Raw genomic sequence first — 6,000 nt, 5'->3', positions numbered from 1 at the left:
ACAGTGGTGGACAAGAGAAGTGCGCATATCTAGTACACAAAGATCATACATTTCTGGAACATCATGAAAGATTAACTATAAACAAAAATACAACTCAAAACTTTTGCATGGGGCAAAAATTAACAGGGTTACATGCGTGTTTTTCAAAAAGCGAGAAACAGATGTTTGGATTCAACTTTTTCAAGAAAATCGTCCATTATACCTTTAAAGGTGGAATACAACATTTTCTCGAAAAAACGAAGCCCCACGTCTGTTACTCACTTTTTGAACAACGCGCATGCGCCAGACCATCCGCCCGGCTCTCCTGCTTCTCCCAGGAAACGCGGAAGTGTCCGAGCGCGATCTCCTCTTCTCCGGCGTGCACGGCTCTGTACAGTTTCTGCGATCGGCCTCGCTCATAAATAAAGCTTTTTTTTCCGAAACAGCTACAGTTTCATTATGTCAGACTCGACATCGGTAAGTACGAGCTCAGAAGCTCACCGGCTACATAAACACTCTGAATGCGCATGCGCAAAAGGGAGAAGCTGATTGGGCGCAAGCACGGAGAAGCGCCTTACGAAAGCAGCTCGTCAGAATGATTGACAAACAGACCCACCAATTATTTAGGTGATCCACCTGGAAATCAAAATGTTGTATTCCACCTTTAAGAGTTCTGGATGTGGATCCTGAACTGAAACCAATCCGGCTCCTCTGATTTAAACAGCGGGACAAGCTGCTGTTCCTAATGTAGATCCGAGTCAGTTTTGGGGAGGAAATACTCCTTTTGAATTGGTAATTTTCACTGTTTCACCAGGTCTGAGACATGCTACATTATACAGCGTGGGGGACCTTATAATTCACAATTGTTAATCAGTAAATGACTATATACTCCAATTAACAATTTTAACCTCACTTAAATGACTGAGGTTTCTTTCTTTAAGTAATCTATTACTCCAGTTGTCCACAACCAGTAATCTGCAGGTATTAGTTAGTAAATAACATTTTCTCCCATTAATAATTTCATTTATCTCTAAATTTCCCTCAGTAATCATTACCTTTGGTAATCTATTCCTGATTCCCAAAGCCAGAAACCCTCCGGCCCCTGGCTGCACCGAGAAATTTTGCCAATAAAAATGGTAAACAAGCAAAGAGCGGCACTGACGGGAGTCCAAAATGCACCGGGAGCCGGTCCAGCTCACAGCTGGCAATGCGGACCAGACTTCAGTCACACAGAGGCTGGACGGCCGTCAAGAAAGGGCCCCGGACTCTGTTCTCCTGAAGCACCACCACAAACAAAACTGCACTGTTTGTATTGTTGAATCAAAACTAGTAAGTGGCATTGGCATTAGGCACAGTGGTTAGTGCTCTTTTGGGTTCACATGCAGGCCGAACCTTGATTTGTGGTGCTTGAATCCTCTCCTATATACACTGTGTACCGTTTCTTCTCTCTCTTATACCACAGTTTGAGGTTTTTGTTCTTATCAACACAATTGGACTGTTATTATGCATCTCCAGACTGGGATTGGAAGAAGTTGTCTGTGAGTCTTCACGTATGCTGATGACTCTGTTCTAATTGTACATTTTGATAAACACTCCTGAATCCTCCATGGTCACTGTTGCTAATCTATTTGCACATCTAAGTGGAGTGCACATGTTCAAGACTCTGCGCTTCAGAAAAAAACAAAACATTATTGGAGGAGGCAGACATTTAAAATGTGTTTATTTCTTTAATTTCACAGGTTTTGTGCAAATGAATTCATGCATACATCATTGCAGTTAAATGTTTGGAGTCGTGGCCATTTAATGATCATCGTGCTGTCATCTTACCCTCAAAGTTTAAACTGGTCTGAATGTGGCATCTGAACACCCATTTAATGATACACTTCAATTTGAGGGTTAAATTCAGACTCCTGCTGAAAGCTACAACTTGGACAAACCAGAAAACAGATGAGGAAATTCACTCAGACTTTAAGGTGGTGAGTTTTTCTTGTCCAGATTGTTCTTGATGCTGATGACCCAGGGTTGGTTCGGATCCACGCAGAGGTTTACAAAACTTGTAGTAACAAACCTTAGTGGGAAAAGGAGGAAAAGCAGATGTCAGTAGAAGAATCAGGAGTCCAAAAGTCATGAAATTAACGGTTTTCAGCACTCACACATATGCATGCCGAGGACAACTGGAATGAGTCGTATAATAATCAATGATATGTTCTTCAGGTATCGGTTCGGAGATCAGTGTGAAGCAGCAGAAAAAACGCCCACCCGAATCTGAAGAAGGAACAGTGAAGTGATGCATCAGGATGTGAGGAGACGTTTCATCCAGTCGCTGCAGAGCTGCTGTCTCTCACTGTGAACACTGTTAGCTTTTTTGCATTACTAGAATCATCGCCTACAGTGACGAGCAGCTCTGCTGCTGTTTCACGAAACATCCGTTGGGTTTGAGTTGAATTTGTTGCTTTCGTTCTAAATTTCTGTGTAATCCATCCCAGCAGCAGAAGTCCAGAGATCTAGACGGTTTGTCTCACCTGGTAAAGAGTGTGCCGTGGACAGAGCGAGCACCAGGAGGACCACACCGACTCTGACAGCCCAGCGCATCGTGCTAGTTAAGTCTGGAATCAAATGTCTTTAACTCTCACATCTGAAAGGATTTAGAGAGTTTTCACCTGGTCAACGATCACATTTTTGTTTGATCAACAAGTCCAAAGGGACACCGAGGCAAACAGAGCAATGCAACATGACTGTTTGACCTAGAGTTATTAAAAAGCTGCAAATACAACTCGTTATGATAGACCTAAGAGCTGCACCTACAGTTTTACAGAGGTGTATTCTGCAGAAATACAGATGCACCAGCATCTTGGAAGACAGGATGAGGAGGTAGTATCATGGTTTGCAGATGATGGGAGCTGCTGGTGTTTGATCGTCTCACTGCCTGTGATGGCACACTGAGCTTTGCCAAGTATTGTGCCATTCTCCAAACCCACATGCTTACTCCTGCATGTGGACTGCTCTATCGAGGTCAGAACTCAATGTTCCAACAAGATACTGAACCTTGTCAAGCAACCAGGTCCAGGAGAAATTCGCTGCAGGAGCACAGTATCCAGGTCTGAAAGGGACCAGATCAATCCTTGGATATGAGCAGCAAACTGTCAGAAAAGATGCTATTCGCCTGCTTCCTGATCTCTATGGCCTCCTTAATCCACCATTTTTTCATTTCATTTCATTAAAATGAATTTTGCGTAATATGACTTCTTTAAGGTTATAAAGCGAATCTTTTCCACCCCCGGTGCCTTGCCACTGAGGAGCTTGGTGATTTCAGCTTAGGTGATGGACGAGTCCACCTCTGAGACCTCAGTCTCTGCTTCCTCCACAGAAGACGTGGCAACGGGACTGAGGAGAGCCTCGAAGTATTCCTTCCACCGTCCTACAATATCCCCAGTTGAGGTCAGCAGCTCCCCACCTCCACTGTAAACAGTGTTGGCGGAGACCTGCTTTCCCCTCCTGAGGCGAGGGATGGTTTGCAAGAATTTCTTCGAGGCCGATCGATAGTCCTCCTCCATGGCCTCCCCGAACTCCTCCCAGACCCCAGTTTTTGCCTCCACAACTACTCAGCCTGCAGTTCGCTTGGCCTGCCAGTAGCTGTCAGCTGCTTCTGGAATCCCACAAGTCAACAAAACTCGGTAGGACTCCTTCTTCAGCTTGACGGCAGCCCTGACCTCCGGTGTCCACCACCGGGTTCGGGGGTTGCCGCCACGACAGGCACCGGAGACCTTACGACCACAGCTCCGGGCAGCTGCTTCAACAATGGAGGTGGAGAACATGGTCCACTCAGACCCAATGCCCCTAGCCTGCCTCAGGATACGGAAGAAGCTCTCCCGGAGGTGGGAGTTGAAAACCCTGCTGACAGAGGGTTCCACCAGACGTTCCCAGCAGACCCTCACAACACGTTTGGGTCTGCCGAGTCTGTCCGGTTTCCTCCTCCGCCAGCGAATCCAACTCACCACCAGGTGGTGATCGGTCGACAGCTCTGCCCCTCTCTTCACCAGATTGTCCAAGAAATTAAGTCAGAGGTCACATGACACGACAACAAGTCGATCATTGACCTCTGACCTCGAATGCCCTGGTTGCAAGTGCACTTAAGGACACCCCAGTTCCTCCCCATGCTCCAGTCCTTAACATAGCTAATGGCAGGACAATTAAAGATGATGTGATGGTTTATTTATTCAGGACCGAGTCCAGAAGGTCAAGGTCTTTTTTCTTCATCTACTGTATATGTGTATATGTGTATATATATATATATATATATATATATATATATATATATATGTATATATATATTTTTTTTTTTTTTTTTTTTTTTTTTTTTTTTAAATTTTCCATTCACGTCTTGGGACCCAAATTTGACCACCTGAACTTGCTAAAAAACTCAACAAATTTAACACACACATCATGTCCAGCTAAAAAGAAAAAAAAACATTCATACAAATCAAAAAGTAAACCCCTTCACAGCCAAAATGTGCTCTCTAGCGCCATCTAGATCCACTAAAATGGCCACCAGGGCACATAGTAATGTTGCAGAGCCAACAATGTTGAGAAGAAAATATTGAACTACTCAATAATTTAGAGTTTTTGTTGTTGTTGTTGAAATAAGAAAATATATCATTTGTATTTGTTTGTGTCTGTCTAATGCAGTCAAACACACACACACACACACACACACACACACACACACGTTTGTACTGATATCATTGTGAGGACACACATTGACATAATGCATTTCCTTGCCCCTAACCCTAACCATCAAAAATAAATGCCTAACCCTAACATACCCTAAACCTAATCGTAATCCAAAACCAAAAATCCAGTCTTAACCCTCAAAAAGGTCAAAAAAGGTCTATTGAAAAGTGAGGCCCAGCACAAATGTCCTCACTCTGTTAGTTAAAAACTAATTCTGGTCCTTACCAGTGAGTAAGTACAAGAACACACACACACACACACACACACACACACACACACACACACACACACACACACACACACACACACACACACACACACACACACACACACACTTTTGTCTTTCTATCCTCGTTTTGCTATAATTTCAAAATAAAGATAGTCTCCGATCCCATTTACACAACGTTTCAAGAAAAAACACAGGTTTGATTTTTTATCATTTCAGAAAAGTTTTTTGTTTGCACAGTAACATTTTGAAAAATGACGTTCATTTACAAAGAAATGGTTGAAACGATTAAAAGTATATCTGAAGGATATCTCCAAATTGGAGCCTCTTGCAGGCCGGTATTGGTCCATGGGCCTTATGTTTCACACTCCTGGTTTAAGAGGAATTAAAGGTTAAACTGTTGTTAAATATAACTAAACAAACTGGAAAAGGCACATTTAAAATCTATTACATCTATATATGTTTCAATCTTATAAATACCTGAAAATTGACTTTATTTATAGTGACCGAGGCTTTTCTGTCGGTTCACATTCATTGTTATTTGCCAACTTTCGGTCTTCAATCAGGGCTGCGTACGACTGAGAATCCAACCAGCGAGGAGACAAATTGTGATTATGATTCAACTTCGCCATCAGCTGTAAAACGGTGCGACAACTCACCCTGTCGTACTACCGGAGGATTGAATTGGAGCACATGCAGACTTTATGAGATGACAGAGTTCGACAGTTTCTACTGTCGTACATCTTTCCATCTTTTCTGAAGTTCAGCTTTTCTTTCCCTCAGCTTTATAAAACACAAAATAACTCACAAAATAATAATTAAAAAAAAGATTCTCTTTCATCTTGTAGATTTCACTCATCTGGTTTCATTGTTCATCTTTTAAAACTTCTACTCTCTTCTGCCTCATTGAACGGTTTCTGTACTGCATGCTCCTTCAAAACACACTAAAGATTTTTTTAATGCGTTTTGATTTCTACACAAATGCAAATTAATGTTTTTAATATTTTCCCCTCTGCTTTGAGTCACTTTAAAAAAAACACAAAAAAGCCTCAATTAAAAAAAAA

Source organism: Salarias fasciatus, chromosome 3, assembly GCF_902148845.1.
Source record: "Salarias fasciatus chromosome 3, fSalaFa1.1, whole genome shotgun sequence".
NCBI lineage: Eukaryota > Metazoa > Chordata > Actinopteri > Blenniiformes > Blenniidae > Salarias > Salarias fasciatus.
This window is presented reverse-complemented; position numbering follows the sequence as displayed.